At 54.4% G+C, this 15770-nt stretch overlaps 2 long non-coding RNA genes across 2 annotated transcripts; both read right to left on the reverse strand.

The window, feature by feature from the left end:
• Window positions 1-1324: 1324 nt before the first annotated feature.
• LOC118659982 lies at window positions 1325-5418 on the reverse strand. Its single transcript, XR_004968773.1, has 3 exons — window positions 3400-5418; window positions 2617-2767; window positions 1325-1713 (listed from the first exon to the last, which is right to left on the reverse strand). It is a non-coding gene; the product is annotated as an uncharacterized LOC118659982 (long non-coding RNA).
• A 9025-nt stretch (window positions 5419-14443) lies between these two features.
• On the reverse strand, window positions 14444-15478 carry LOC118664922. Its single transcript, XR_004970455.1, has 3 exons — window positions 15064-15478; window positions 14743-14820; window positions 14444-14658 (listed from the first exon to the last, which is right to left on the reverse strand). It is a non-coding gene; the product is annotated as an uncharacterized LOC118664922 (long non-coding RNA).
• Between the last annotated feature and the right edge of the window lie 292 nt (window positions 15479-15770).

The following is a 15770-nucleotide window of genomic DNA, read 5'->3' on the forward strand; positions in this document are numbered from 1 at the left end:
CTTTGCTTGGGATCCGGACACAGCTCTGAGCATATTCCTGGTTCTGTTTTGGGGTGCCTTCAGAAGTGAGGGAGCAGACAGGGAGGGCACAGCCCCTGGACGCTGGGGCTAGCAGCGAGGGATGGTCCCGGGGCCAGGGTGAGTCAGGTTGCAGATGCACTGTGACGTCAGGATCTGTGGGGACCCTTCCCATCCATGGGCCATCATGAGGGAGCCCCCAGTTTAATGAGCACCAAGTCAGCTCACTTCGCCGCCCCTACCAGGTGTGTCCATTTGTGGGTGAGGAAACCGAGGCTCGGTGCCAGTGGGTGACAAAGGCTGGACTGGAACCCAAGGCCTCATCCGGAGCCCACCCCACAGACCCCATCCTACTCGGTTTTCTATTTTTACCAAAGCATCCCGTCAGCATCCCCCACCGGGCATACACGCCCAGCTTGCCTTGGAAAGGCACCCTCATGCCCCGTCCCAGACCCAGTCACGTTCACGGGGTTTTCCAAAGGTAGACTTTGCTCAACCAAGGGGCCCTGGAGGAGAGGGGGTGCTGTGTGGGGAGTGGCCGGAGGTTCGAGGGTCATCCCAGCAGCTGGGCTCACCCGAGGTCTGTGATGAGGGCCATGATCCCGCGGATGGACGGTCGGGACCAAGGAAGGCTTGGGGACAGTCCATGTGAGGACCACGGGGGGCTGCAGAGGAGGCGGGGGAAGGTGCCCCCACCCAGAGCCCTCCGCAAGATGGTGGCTGCCTGCCTGCCTGCCTGCCTTTGTGTTTGCTGCAGAGCTGGGGGGCAGTGGAGCTGCGCCCCCCGCACCCCCCACCAGCCGGCCCAGACCCAGGCGGGGGCGAGCGCAGGCGGGTGGGCAGCTCTGGGGAAAACAGTGAGTCACCGCGGCCAGGCGAGCGCGTCCTTCCGCTGCGCTGGTGGCAGGTTTCATAGGTAATTATGTAATTTACGAGGCTCTCGCTCGGGGCCCTCTGAGTCAGCCGGCTGCGTCAAGCGGCTGCATCGTGACCAGGCGGAGGCTGGCAGAGCCAGGCGTGGGCACCGGCTCTGACCCTGGGCCCCGGCCTCGGCCCCCGGTGGGAGGAGTGACGCAGCGGCTAGGGGAGTCATCTCAGACTTCAGACCGCCAGGAAGTTTGTCTTTTTATGGCCCTCGCTTCCACCTGGAAATGTGGGCTCGCAGGCAGGGGGGCGCCGCAAGGAGACCCCGCCTTTGGAAGATGCCCCCTGCCGAGGGCCCCTCGTGAAGGCCCGGGACCTTTGTCTTTCACGCTCCCGCTTACAGCCATCTCCGAACACAGAGACACACGAAGAGATTGCGTTCTTTTATCTTGTGGGTTTATTATTCAAACAGGCTGACAACAGTCCGAGGGGCTGAAAAGGCGGAGCGGGACCCCTCTGTCCTTCCCGGTCGGGGGTCGGTGGCTCTTTCCTTGGAGTTTGTCACTCAGGACGCCTCCCCGCGCCCTGGGTCCCCCCCATGCCCACAGTCCTCCCCAGTCCACAGAGAAGTCCAGCCTGTCCCACACGGAGGGACCGCCCTGGGCGCTCAGTCAGGTCCTTTAAGCGGTGGCTGTGGGTGGGGCCTGTCTTCCTGGCGAGGCGGGAGAAGGCGCTGGTCTGGCCGCTGTGGGTCCCATCTCCAGGAGCAGGGGCCACTGTGGAGTCCAGTGGAGCAGGAGATGGGAGGAGAGGGCTCGGAGCAAGCAGGGCCTGCGAGGGAGGCAAGACAGGACAGCGTCAGAAGGACGCAGTGGTTTCCCGGGGCCCCCTAGTAGCACCCCGCCATTCTCATCACAGGGCCCCGCTGATGGGTCAGAGCGACACGGGCAAGCCCCCTACTTCCCTCTGCCTCAGCTTCCTCACCGGGCACCCACCATCCTGGACAGAAAGGCGATGCAGACACCGGGCCCTCGGGGTCTCAGGCAGACCTCCCCTCTTTGCCTTCCTTGGACCCTTCCTCTTCGCACCACCCCGCGCCCCACTCAGACCCCACCCCATCCTCTCTTTCCTGGCTAAAATCTGCCGCAGACACCATCACACCCGGGAAGAGATAAATAAATAAAAGAAAAACAACCTCAACTGTGAAAAGCGGTCCAAATCTAAAAATTTTCCGGCCTGAGTTAATTACACTTTAAATTGGCATGTTTACTGATCGGGGATTTCAAGTTAACAGAGACACCCCCCCCCAACTGTTAGTACAGTAAAACTCAGCAGGCTGGCGGGCTCCCCCAGGCCTTGGCAGGCCCCGCCGCACCCCTGCCAACAACGAGCATAACAGAAACATCTATTTTCGAGCGTTAGAGAAACGAAGCTCTCACAGATGGCGAGAGCCGCACCCTGGACGGTTTCCCACCCCCAGGCTCCGTGCCCCCCTCAGCGGTGTCCTGCCCCAGGGAAGGCCATGTGGGGCCGGCATGGAGCTTTGGGCTGGGGCAGGAGGCCCCGTTTCGGTCAGTCATTCACTCCACAAACGCTGTTTGGAGCCCAGAGTCAAGTGGCATCGGCCCTAAGAACAGGGTTGGCTCTCCCTAGAGCCGGCGTGCCCCAGGCAAAGCCCGCTCTGCTCCAGGCCCACATGGGAAGAGCCTAGTGGTCCCCCTGACAGGCACTTACCAGACCCAAGGATGATCCGCGGTCAGGCCGGGCTCCCAGCCCAGGTCACTCCCGGCAGAAGTGGTCTGGTCTAGCTTTCGGCTCATGGCTGGGATCGACCGAAGGCTCCACCCATTGGGGATGTCCCTGCCAAGTGTCCGGTCCCGTGTGCCTGCGAAGAGAAGACAGGGCCCATGAGCATGGCTCGGCACCTCCCCTGGGCTAGCTTCCGTCCCGGGCACAGGGGCCCCAAAGGGGCTAGCAGGGAGGTCGACACCTGTTGATCACAGGGTCATAGGGCTGACATCTGACTGCAGGTTGAGGCTGTTTGTGTGTATTGCGGTGGATCAGGGAGGCTTCCTGTAGGAGGCGGCACTGGGGCAGAGTCCGGGAGGGTGATGAGGGAGGGGCAGTCCAGGCAGGGGTGCCGCTTGAACAAAGGCATGGGAATAGGTATGAAAACAACAAATGAGGGCACGAGGTGGGCTTTCAGATGTCCCCCTGCCTCGGGATCATGCCAGGAGAATGCAGGGTCCCATGTGGGTCCTGCGGCCATAATGGCACCAAAGTCCTGCCTGGGCTGGGCACGTGGCCCTGTGTGGCTCCTGTCCTCTCTGCCTCTCCAACCAGGGCCTCAGGATGGACCTGCCTTCTCAGCCAGCGGGCCTGCCCTTCCCCAGGGCCCCCCCTCCCCCACCAGCCCTGCACTGTCTCCGTGACGGGTAGTAAGGCTGCGTGTGTGCGGCCCCTTCCACGTCTCTGGATAATGAGAAAATGATGAACGAGCCTCCATCACGCCCTTACTTCCTGGCCCTCGAGCCTGTCCACCGGTGACAAATGGCACCTCTCCCTCCGCGGGGTCTTTCCTGGACGGCAGAGCCTTGGTGGAGATTTATGTCCATCTTCCCTGAATTCTTCTTCGTTTCTCTGCTTCTTTATTCCCTCCAAGAGCACACTGTTATTTATTCATTCCACAAACGTCCTCCCAGGGCCTCCTGGGGGTAAAGAGATCCGATTCAATATACCCTCACATCTTGAACACCTACTTTGTGCTGGTGTCTGTGGCCAGCTTTGAGCCGGGCATTAGCTGAGCACCTACTATGAGCCGGCTGGACAGTCCAAGCCATGGCTTCCAGAAGCTCTACGGCAGGGTGGCAGTGAACATTCAGGGACTGAATCCCACGTGCTGACCTTAGCCCTGGGTGCCTAGTCACCCTGGTTTTTACAAGGAAGGAAAATGCCTATTTGCCAGGTGTGTGGACCGAGGCCGGATCTGTGCGGTGCCCCGAGGTGGCCCCAGTCACCTCCATCCCTGCCACTGTGAGGAGACATTTCCATTCGGCCTGGCGGATGAGAGAGGCCCTTTGTTTATTTGCTTTCATCCTCCAAACAGTAGATAAACCAGCAATTTGGCTTTTAATGAAATTCTGCGCCGAGCAGTATGGGGTCACCCTCTTCGGGTTTAAAATGAGTTTGGGACATGCACGCTGCCGAGCGCCTGGTCCCCTGGGCTGACATCTGTCTCACGCCTGACTCCCAGGTGGGGGCTGATGTACCCCATGCTCCGCCCGGTGGTGGCCTGGGAGACTCGGGGGGCGCCGTGCTTTTTATTGCTGCGGCGTGGGGACGGATACATTGGAGCTATTAAATAAGGCCGATGTTGCCTCCCACCCCCCGCACACATGTAATATATTCCGAAGATGTGTGGATGCATTAACAGCAATTTTCGTCTCCAAATGTCCCCATTTAGTCAGTTCCATGCATAAAATATTAGCTCTGACACCGGGCTCCTGCCTGTTGCAGATGGAGTTCCCCAGAGAACGGGCCCCGGGCGCCGGAGGATTGGCTGGGATGTTGGGGGCTCCACTGGTTGTCTGCTGGGTTATACTGGGACTCGCCACTCCCTTCGGGATCCCCTGGAAAGTGGACAGGAAGCCCAGGCCCACCTGACCGATCCCTGTGGCCTCAGGCTCTCCAATGACACCCTGAGAGGGGCAGAAAAGGGGGAAAACCGGACAGCTTTGAACAAACGGGAAGAATGTTAGCCTAAGAGCTGATTACCATGTGCTCGCGCTCCTCACCACACCTCAGGCCTCCTCTGCCTCCTCTGCCTCCTCTGCCTCCTCTGCCTCCTCTGCGCAGGGCACTTACCCAGGGATGAGCCTGAGAGGCCCCGGAGGTCCTGAGTTCCTTAGTCAGGGAATAAACACTCACAGTTGCTCTACCCTGGGCCTGGCCTGTGCCCCATGGCAGGGGACAGAGCAGGGACAGGACAACTTCCTGCCCTGAGACCTGAGAGACCGTGCAGTCTGCTAGGGGTGGCAGTAAGCAGGGACAATACAGCAATGGGCAGCCGGAGAGTTCCTGCCCCACCCCCCTCAGAAAGGGCTCCCTGCGGCCCAGGCCACCAGGAACAAATACCAAATGGCCTTCCTCCGCCTTTGGAGGTGCTCTGGCGGTTCGCCTTTCCAGAACCTTCTCTACCAAAGTGACCTTGATGTGGTCTGGGCAGGGCCGGGCCCGGGGAGGGTGGGGCTGCCCAGCGCAGGGGACCCTCTCTCTCCACGCCCCCCCGCCCCCCGAGCACCCATGCCTGCAGCCAGGGGCTCTGGAGCCAGGGAGACCGCTCCGCGTGCTTTCAGGAGCCCTCCGCACAGGATGGAGCTGGAAAATTAATAGACGAGGTGGCCCAGGTCCGACGCCAGGGCCTTGGGACCCCGACGCAGAGGCTTCCGCCGCCTGGGGTCAGCACTCGAAGGGAAGGTCGTCCCCGGCGGGATTCGATACCGGAAAGAGGTTGACTGTATAATATTCATCGTATAGACAGTGAACACCTCACAGGCAACCTCTGTCAGGTACCAGGCGCAGAGCACTCCCGACGGAGGCTTCTTCCTCGTGCGGCAGCCCCGCCACCCGCCACCCTCCCGCCCGCTGCCATGGGATGGCCCAGTTCCATGGGATGCCAGTGGGCACAGGCTGGGCCCTCCTGGGCCGGTGGTTGTGCAGGAGGCATGCGAGGCGGGATGGATACTAAAGAGGTCGGCTGTGTATTGTGCGTCAGGAAGCATGCGAACGCTCACGCACAGCAAGCAGCACCCCGCTCTTCCCCGAGGGCTTAGCCCGCCTGGGGTCTCCGAGGCAGAGGGATGAGAGGTGCAGGCCATGCCCGTGTCCCCGCGGAGAGACACCCTACAGAGGGGCAGATGCCCGCTCCCACGGAGGGCCTTCAGGGAGCCCTCTGACTAGTGGCCCTGGCATGGAAACAGACTGAACATGCATCATTCCTCACACTTGAAGCAATATGCTGCATGCCCGGACTCCCCCACGCACCCCTCCCGCCTGCTCCCCAAGGTCCGGGAGCCCCCAGGTAGCTCTCCCAGGATGGACTCGGCGAGACATGTCAGCACGGATGAGAGAAGTCACACGCGGAGCCCATGCAGTCACGTACCCCGCAGGAGGCCAGCCTCGGGCCTGGCCCTGCGCGCGAGTAGGTGGTACTGAAAATAGGCCATCTGTGTTATATTCGTCATTAATAAAGCGAACTCATCACAGACAACCTCTCCTCAAGTACCCAGAGTGACGATGCCGATTCAGAGCCGTGGCCGTGGCCGTGGCCACCGCAGCACCGCTGGTCACCTCCGGGAGCAGCCCTGAGGGTGAACCAGACACCACAGGTGAGAGGACACAGGGCAGGCAGCGCGCCCCGCCCCGCCCCGCCCCGCCCCGCCCCGGTCTCCCTCCCGCCCTCGGGGCAGTGGCACGGAAGGCCCTCCCCACTCCTACCCCCACAGGGCTCCATCTCCGAGAGGTCCTCCGAGGTGCGATTTGATACTGAGAAAAGATCAACCATGTATTATTCGAAGTCAAGAAAGCGAATATAACACGGTCGATCTCCCTTCAGGTACCAGCAGAGGTGCTGAGCGCGGGCGGCGGCCGCGCCCGGCGGGGCCGCAGGCGGCAGTGGATACGGACGGCTAGTGGACCAGGTGAAGTACATTAGAAACAATTACTTTCCAACTGGTCGACCACCCATCCTGTACCCCAGAGCGGCGCCGATCCCGACGTTCTTCCCCGAGGTGCCGCGGCCTCCCGGGCGGCCTCTGTGGTGCAGTGTGATACCGAAAAGGGGTTCACCGAGCAACATTCGTCGTCTGGATGCAAAGTTGCTCGGGTAACCTCTCCCCAAGTACCATGGACGCTCAGATGCTCGAGGCGGATGCTTCCAGGCGGCTGTGCTTCTAGAAGACCCTCCCCAAGGGCCCTGGAGCACTGCGCGTCGGACCTGCCCACTCTACAGGGACCCCCGCTCCCCGCAGGCCAAAGCCATCCTGTCCCCCGAATGAGCCGCATCTAGAGACCGTTCCCAGAAGTTACGCGGGAGATCCAGATGGGATCCGCTCCTGAAAGGGGTGCCAGCGTCACATCCAGGAAGGGCACCGAATAAGGGCCTGGCTGCAGGGTCAGGGGCAGAGGACGTGGGCACAGCAGGATCTGGATTCTGCGCCCACCACCCATGCTGCGAGCTGTGGAGTGACTGACAGTTCAGCGACCGCGGCCGGAGGCCCCACCTAGGAAGGAACACTGTGGACAGCTGCCCTGCGGGAGGCGCGGACACTGACCTGCCGCGGAGATGGTCCCCGAGCTGGCATGGTCTCCGATGGCACACGTACCAGGCCACACGGGTCATCAACACTCGGGCGTGTCCCGGGGCTGCGCCCAGGCACCTATTTGGGGGAGGGCTCGACCTGCTGGCCACCTCCTGGGCAGCAGGGCTCTGCGAGTCCTTCAAAGTGGGGACTGATCTGCAAAGAGACCCACATGCAATGTTTGTGCCAGACAAGGACAAGCACTTTCCTCATCCCAGGCAGTGGCTTTGATCCCAGAAGCCCCCACCCAGGAGACCCTCCCCCCCCAACAAGGCTCAGCCTCTACAACAAGTGACAATCAGCACCAATGAGGAACATGTCCGTGGGGTCAGCATGACCCATGTCAGGTGCCAACACTGGGTTCAAGGAGGGAGATGCTTGGGGATGGCCAGCTTCCCATGTGCCCTTCAGGCCGAGACCCCACTCACCCAGGCATTTCTGTCCCACTCTGGAGTCAGCATGTCACCCCAAACCCCACGAGGGATAGAGGGAGCAGACCAAGATGGCGCGTGCTTGCCTCAACACGCACCCCACTTCACCGGGGGTCACCCCGAAGTCAGCACGTCCGTCTGGGAGGTGTCCTGGGAAGACCTGGGACAGAAAGAAGAGGTCAATGGCGTAAAGGACACTGTGTCTGACTCCAAGTGTCTACTGACCGTCTGCTCCTCGCCAAACACCCGTGAATGCAACGGTCTTAATGAGATTTGTGCCAACACTGATTTTCATAAAAATGTGTTTTTCAGAGTGAATTCCATTAAACTAATCCAATTCCCTGTTTCGTTTCCCTGACTGTGCTGTTGAGCTGTTTTCATTTCTTTTATTTCCCTTGTTATTTCCCCCAAATCATTTTCATTAGGATCAATTCTTTTCCATTTAAAAATCTGAATGCAGATTCGCGGTTCCTGCATGTACTTTTGTCTACATCAAACAGCGCCGTCCAGAGCCCCCGCCAGCGTCAATTTCCTCCCACGGCCGCCATGTCTACCGCGTCCCATTTCCCCAGGTCAGATGTGCCGCTGACATGTTGTCAAGAAAATTGGATTCTTCTGCCAATTTGTAGTCAATTGAACATGTTTTACTTGGTGCCATTTCATTTGTTTTTAGTTTTATTTTGTGTTGATTATTTTTATCACTATAATTTGATACAAATGGGACGAAATACTGATAGCGTCTATTCATTTCATAACCCATGAGAAAATAGAAAATGCTGTTTGGCAGGGGGAGAGAAAGCCAGAGAGAGAGCGAGAAACAAGGAGGCAAGGAAACAAATCAGAGACAGACAGAGCGAACACAGGGGGGTTTGAGCGGGGCGGGGGGGGGCGGGGGGGGGTGGAGAGAGGAGAAACAGAGAATTGAGAAGCCGCAGTCTTTAAAATGGTTGAGGGCAAACTCTTTCCCACAAGGTCAAAGTAGCTCCGGAGAAAAAGAGGTGGAGGCAGAATGACTTTGGGATCAATGGTCAAAACGGAGACGCAAAGAGGGTTCCAAGTCCTAAGCAAAGCAGGCTCACCATCCTCACGTGCCCAGGCGACCACATCAGGAATCCCACTTGCGTTCTCTGATCACCTTCGTCTTGTCCACTGGAGAGGTGCCGACACCCACATCTACACCCGAGTCTACACCGTCCAGTCGTGTTCTTGGGAGAGGCGGGCGGGGTCCTGGAAGCCAACCCAGAAGGATTTGATACTCAAACAAAAATGGATAAAGCAAGTGAAATCACCAAGGGCAACCTCTGGTCAAAGATCAAAGGTCAGCACGGGGGCGCACACCAGGCACCATGGAACCTGTCTTCAAACACCTTTGCTTCTCACTGCCCGGGAGCCTCCCCTCACCGCCCTGGAGTTAGCGTTGAGTCCCAGAGGTCACCCTGAGGGGGCGGACACGGGGTGGGGCTGGGGCGGTAACATGTTGCATAAGTCTTGCCGATCGGGCTGTTGGCTGACCAGACAATTTCCCAGACGATTTCCCCCTAAAACAAGGTTACCCACCAATATACTCTGTTCACTTGTGAGACTCCAAGGAAGGGAGGCAACCATGACCTGAAAACCATGGTCTCACCTAAAAAGTGAGGAATTCGGGGCCAGCAACACAAGTTCCACATAAAGCACTTATCGTGGGTGAAACGACCGCTTCCTTACCCTGGGCAGGCGCCGGCGGAAACGTTCCTGAAGTTTTCCCGAGAAGAATTTAGTACTGAAAGGAGATTGGCCATGTAATACTCATCATGAATAAAATGAACACACCATGGACAACCTCCATTCAAGTACCAGACAAGGGTGCAGGCTTCGATGCAGCCCCGGCAACAGGCCCGAGGACGGATGCTGTTAACGCGCCGGCGGTCACACACAAGCTCTGTGGGCCACCCCCTTTCTGTTAAGTCCCGACGGAGTGCCACCCAGGGTCCTTCGAAATGAGTACCCCCATCCAGGAAGCCATTTAGGGAGCAACACACTGCAACCAAGGTACGCAGAGAATTGCATGCCACACACACACACACACACACACATACACACACACACACACACAGGCAGGATGCCCTCTTGTCAATCATGAAGCGGTTCTACAGTGAGACCCCCTCCTCTTCAAGGAGACTGGCATCCTAGCAGCAAACAACACACAGCTTTGGGGGCAAGGGGACATCCATGGAGGACATGCCCACGCTCAGCTTGACCATGCATGCACACGCGGAAACCGAATGCTAGTTCCTGAAGTTGGCGTCTCCGGGATACGTCGCGGCCAGATCTGGTACTTGAAAACAGGTCTACCATGTATGATTCAGCTACTAGTACAGTGAATGCATCATGGAAGACCTCTCCTCAAGGACCACCAAGTCACTCTGGTGAGCGAAGCACCACTTCTTCCCCCAGGTTGGCTCCATGTCCAGGAATCCTCCCACGGAGGGGGCAGAGAGCATCTGGAAAGTGCATGCTCTGCAGTCGGCGGTCCACAGTCCCTCTGCCCACCCCAGAGAGAACCCACACCAAGGTCCCGCCCTCCAGTGGGACTCCGCCCCAGGAAGCCTCCCAGGCAGGATTTGGTACTAAAAACTAGGTGAACCATGGAGGATTTGGGACAAATAAAGTGAAGGCAACACGGATAACCCATCTCCGCACACCGCCCATTAGCCGCGACCAGGCGCCAGTGCCTCTTCTCCGAAGCCGGGCTCCCCCAGGAAGTCCTGCTGAGGAGAGAGTGAACACTGAGGATTAGTCAACTAACCGATGGTGGTGTTCAGCTGACCCATCCCAGACCCTACAGCAGCCCAGACATCGACACCTGTGCTGTCCTTGGTGGGGTATCTAAGAAGCACTCCCAGGGGTTTTAACGTGGAGAGGTCAAGTGCATAAGAATGCATTATTCTGATCATAGGAGGGAACATGTCTTCCTTTCCCATCAGATCACAGCGGATAGCAGTGACCCTTTGCTCACACAGGACGTGTGTCCAGGAAACCCTCCAAAGGTAGAGCTCGTCCCAAAGAGGCTGACTTTGCAGTACTAACCATAGAGGCAATGACGGCATGGAAGGCAAACATTATCATCCCATGGTACTGACCTGGGGATGGTGGACTCATCTCCAAAGGTGTGCGTGACTTCCAAGATGTCTCCCTAAAAATAAATTGCGTTCTTGGGGTTAATAGTCCAGTATACATATGGTCAAAAAAAAATCCTCCATTCCTAAAGGTAAATTCACATACCTAGCCAATGGGACCGACTCCATTTCCATCCCAGAAGCTGGCACTGCAAAGAGGATCCTGCCAAGGTGCAAGTCGATCCTGGGGGCGGGTCATCTGGATACGATTCATGTTAAATAGACAGATGCAGATTGCAAATGATAACAGAGAGGCTTCCAAAGAGAGATGGCAGCATGGGGCCAGATCACAGGTTCTTTCCTCTTCCAGGGCATAATGAAGTAATAAATTATCATTTAACTCAAGACCAGGATGTAAATAGAAAAGTACTCATAGAAGTAATAGAAGAAGACATCCTTGAAACAAAGGAACGACGAACTAATATGATTCAGAAAAACTGATTAATTAAAAAAAATTAGTGACTGAGTCAGAGCCTGGCCAAGAGCGAAGAGAGAACTTTCTCCTCCACAAACACGGGTAAAAGCCGAAGTCGACTGGTAAAATAAGTGCACAGCTGAAAGGAATGAAAGGAAGGGAAACCCTCAGCTGGCTAATAAAGAAAGAATTTAATTCAGAGCGACAAAGTTGCAACCTGCCACCAAGAGGCTCGAAGAGTCTGTAGTCACAATCTCCAAGCAGGAACTGGAGATGTGACCTGGGCCCAAGAGCAGTGGGCACCTAGAACAGAAAGGGGGGGGCAGACAGCTATACAGGCCCAGAAAAATGACAAGAAAGCTTGTTTCTACCTAAGCTTTGGCTAGAACGAGCTCTCCTGGGAGAAACAAAGCTACAAGAGAAAGATGGGGTGAGGCTTTACAACAGCCAGAAGGTATGGGAATCCTCAAGTCAACAAATAAGTAAGAAAACTGGTCCCAACTGGTGAAAGCCATGGGTGCCAGACAGAATCCAATGTAGAACCATATGTCACAGTTCTTTTGCACAGAGAATGAAATAAAACAGAAACACCTTAACCCTCCTGATAACCCACATTGAGAAGTTACAAACCCCATGGAGAAAAGCACTACCTTGAGTCAAAAGACAAAAAGAGAAGGACTTGTACCCCAAAGCTGAGAGACTTTATATCAAAAGTATCTTTAAAGCAACTAAAATAATTAAAAAGAACAAGAAATCATAGGGTTGAAGAGAATAGTGTGGAATAAAATTAGGCAGATGAGTAAAGGTGTCCAAGCAAGGGTCAGACATCCTCAGTGAATAAAGGCCTCACAGAATATAGTGCCCCAAAGTGTTTGAAACAAAGAATATAAGGATACACCAGATAATACAGTCCAGATAAGTAAGAGCTATGTGGAGAAGCCACATCAAAAGAGCTGGTAAAATACCAAATGCAGAAGACAGTGGAGCAGTATCTAAACAAGTCTATGAAAAAAAAAAAGCAAGCTGAGAATTTTATACCTAGCAAAATTGTCCCTTGTGTGGCAAAAGCAAGAGACAGATATTCTCAAATGTACAAGAACTAAGAGGAAGTGTCCATGAGCCACTGTAGAATGAACAATGGTAATATCCATTCCCCTGAGGAATAAATTAAAACTAAAAACTCAGGAACAGAGAAGGCTTAATTTAAGGAGAGAAAACTGGTGGTTAGTAATGACTTCATTTAAATATATAACTATGATAAAACACCTGCAAGAATTGTGGTTAAAGAACAAAATGCAAATATTTATCATGGAAAAATTAAATTGTATGAGTGAAAATCAGGCAAGAGGTGGGGCGAAGTGTAAGAGTGCTGATATCCTTACATTTCTGAGCTAGCAGTGAAATTTGAACAGTTAAAAAAAACATAAGGATCCCAATCACAATTTTACACAATTCTTGGTTTCATAGGGATCTTTTAGGAATTAAGATTTCTTATGGTAAAATAGGACATTTATCAATTCTCCCAATCTCCTTCAGATTATCTTTATGTTAAATTCAAGTAAAATTATAGTTAACATTTTAAATAAAAATATCAGGTACAGTGTAATATAATATTCATAAAATATTTTGCTTTCTATTTATCTATCTATATTTCTATTTGCATATATGCTCAGACAGGTATTTGAAATTTCTAAGGCACTGATAGTTATTTCTGGGTACACAAAGAATTGGGAAATTTTCTCCCTTTTTATTTACATTTTCCCACATTGCATGAATTTTTATTATAAGCATGTCCCATTTTTATAATTATGATAATTAGGTAAAATAATAATTCTTTTTGAAAAACAAAACAAAATAAAAACAAGACATTGAAAATAGAACTGACCTCCATCCTCAAATTTCGTATGGCTTCCAGGTCGACAGCTGTGAATCTGTTCATTCACTTTATCCAGAGCATTTGATGAAATCATGCCCCTCCCCTGACTCTGCTAACATCTCTAAGAAATCCTCCCTCCAAGACGAGATTTAATACTGAAAGGGGAGGGGATTATCTATTGTGTTTCTTAAAAAAAAAAAAATCCCAGAATCATCATGGACACCCTTAGCTCCCTAGGTCTTAAACCCCCAAATGGGCAATGTCTTCCATAAAAAGACTGAATGAGGATAAGGGGCACTAGAGACACCAACCCAGTAGTTCCAGGGCCAAGCACAAGTTCAAGTACACTGGCATGGAACCAACATGAGTGTGGCTCCCCTGAAATTGGAATCAGTTCCTAGACGATACCCGGTGAGATGTGGTACCAAAAAGAGATCGACCGTGTATTGGGCATCACTAAACAATGCGAACTCATCACGGACAACCTCCCTCCGAGTACCATGAGGTGGAGCCACTCACAGCATCCCTGCATCCATGGAGCTGGGCAGCTTGGGAGTAGCCTCTGAGGGCGGATGGGACACTGAGGATGAGTGAACCAATGGGTAAATCAAACCCATGCTCTCGGGCAAACCCCTGGTTCATCAACCCAGGATTAGTGTGGACAGGAATGCTACTTCCTGTACTTGGCTGGCATGCAAGCAATACTCACTAATGCAAAGAAGTCAGCCACTGATGAGTCATTTTCAATGAAGCAACGAGCTTTTGAAAGACCACAAGGTTGCACTGCCTCCTTGGTAAACCTGGGATCACCCCAGGAGTTCCATGGAGGATGTGGGGCTACAGGCTAGTAAACCAGGGGTCATGCAGGTCCTACTCCTGTTCTCGCCTATATCCTAAGAGCTTACTAAAAAAAAAGATACTTCTACATGCCCCTTCAAGGTTGGTTGGATTTGATAGCAAAAAAAAGTCAGCCATATGCACTTCAATGTTAATTTCTTTAAAAGTTAGGGCATCCCCACAACCTCTCTAGCTTGTCCTAAAGTTGGTCGAGCCCCAGGAAGTTGCGCAGACATTGGGTTAGTGCGTCAGTAGCGTGCATCCTCAGGAAAGCACTTGCCGAGAGCTCAGCCAGCCAGCAGGGCACATACCTCGCCATCAGCATTAGCTCAGGCAGCCCTCCGAGGCAGAATTTGATACTAAAAGAGAGGAGAGCCGTGTATGACTCGCTTTGATGAATCGAATTCATCACGGCCAGCCTCTCTCCAAGTACCATAAGTGAATGCTGGCGAGCAATCCATCGTCCCTCTGGCTGAGGCGCTGCCCTCCCCGGAGCCCTGTAAAAAAGGGGTGGAACCATATTGGGTAGTGGGCCGAGTGACATACTACTACAGTTAATCGCATGCTCACCCGAGACGCACTTACCCTAAGCAGGTGGATGCGGTTCGTCTGTTTCGCCAACAGGGGCACCGTTCGACAGCTGCCATGAAGTCAGCATGCCATGGTATCCCTTTGGCTCTTAATGAACCACGGCCAACTCCTGTGAAGACACAAGATGTGAGGGTTAGGGGCCTGGGTGCCACACCTCCTAAATAAAGCGCATGCTCTGTGAACAGTCACACACCATGGAGAGGAGCTGGCCCGCTCGCTTCAGGTCACTCGTCAGAAGGCAATGTCACGTCCCAGGAGCGCTTCAAGGAGGCTGCGATAGTGACAGCGATAACATGGTTACCACGGGATGACTCGTCACATTTTAAGTGAACACACCCTCCCAACCACGGCTGTCCAGGTCCACCAAGCGGCCATTGTCACCAGTCCGTTGCCGCTTGCCCCAAGTGGAAAAGACCTCCCACAAGGTCTTCCTGGGTGGGTGGGGTGGGTGCTGGGGGTTGGTGACTAGGTGACCCACAGGGGGAACAGAGTGCTTGCCCCTCTGGTCACACACCCTGGACGGTGCTGACACCAGCATCTCTTCGGGAAGTTGGCTTTGGGCCCAGGCAGCCTCTCTTCAAAGTCGTGGAGGGTGACTCTGTTGACAGAACCAGAGCCATTTCCTCTGAGTCGGCATGGCCCAGGGGAAAGCCTCCTACAGATGGATCGGATGTTCGGGCTAGTGGACCAGATGACTTACAGATGGTCGAGCAGGGTGTCCCTGGTCAAGCATCCGCTATCTTCTCCACGTGGCTGACAACATGAAGACGCCATCCTGAAGTTCCGCTGTGTCCAGGAAGTCCTTAGAGGTAGCATTTGGTACTGAAAAAAGTGTTGTCCGTGAATGATTCGTCATAAGTAAAGCGAATCCACCACGAACAACTTCTCTTCAAGTACCACAGAAAAGCAGAGACCAGACAGACAAGGGGTCCCCTTCCACTTCTCTGAGGGGCGTGGCCTCCAACAGCTGTCCTGTGGGCAGATTGGAAAGTGTTAGTGAGATGGCTGATGTATGTCCTCAGAACACATGGGAGTTGGGGGGGAGGGTCATCCACTCACCTCTTCTGGAGGGGTGCAACACCGCCCCCTGCCCTGGAGTTGAAACTGTGTTCCTGAGTCATCAGGGGCAGCATATTAGACATGAGAAGAGGGAGGCCACTGTGGTCCTTCACAATGTGAACTTGTCACAGGAGTTCTCCGCGTGTATGTGAACCTGAGAGT

This window comes from Myotis myotis, unplaced genomic scaffold (genome assembly GCF_014108235.1).
Source record: "Myotis myotis isolate mMyoMyo1 unplaced genomic scaffold, mMyoMyo1.p scaffold_m19_p_1, whole genome shotgun sequence".
Taxonomy (NCBI): domain Eukaryota; kingdom Metazoa; phylum Chordata; class Mammalia; order Chiroptera; family Vespertilionidae; genus Myotis; species Myotis myotis.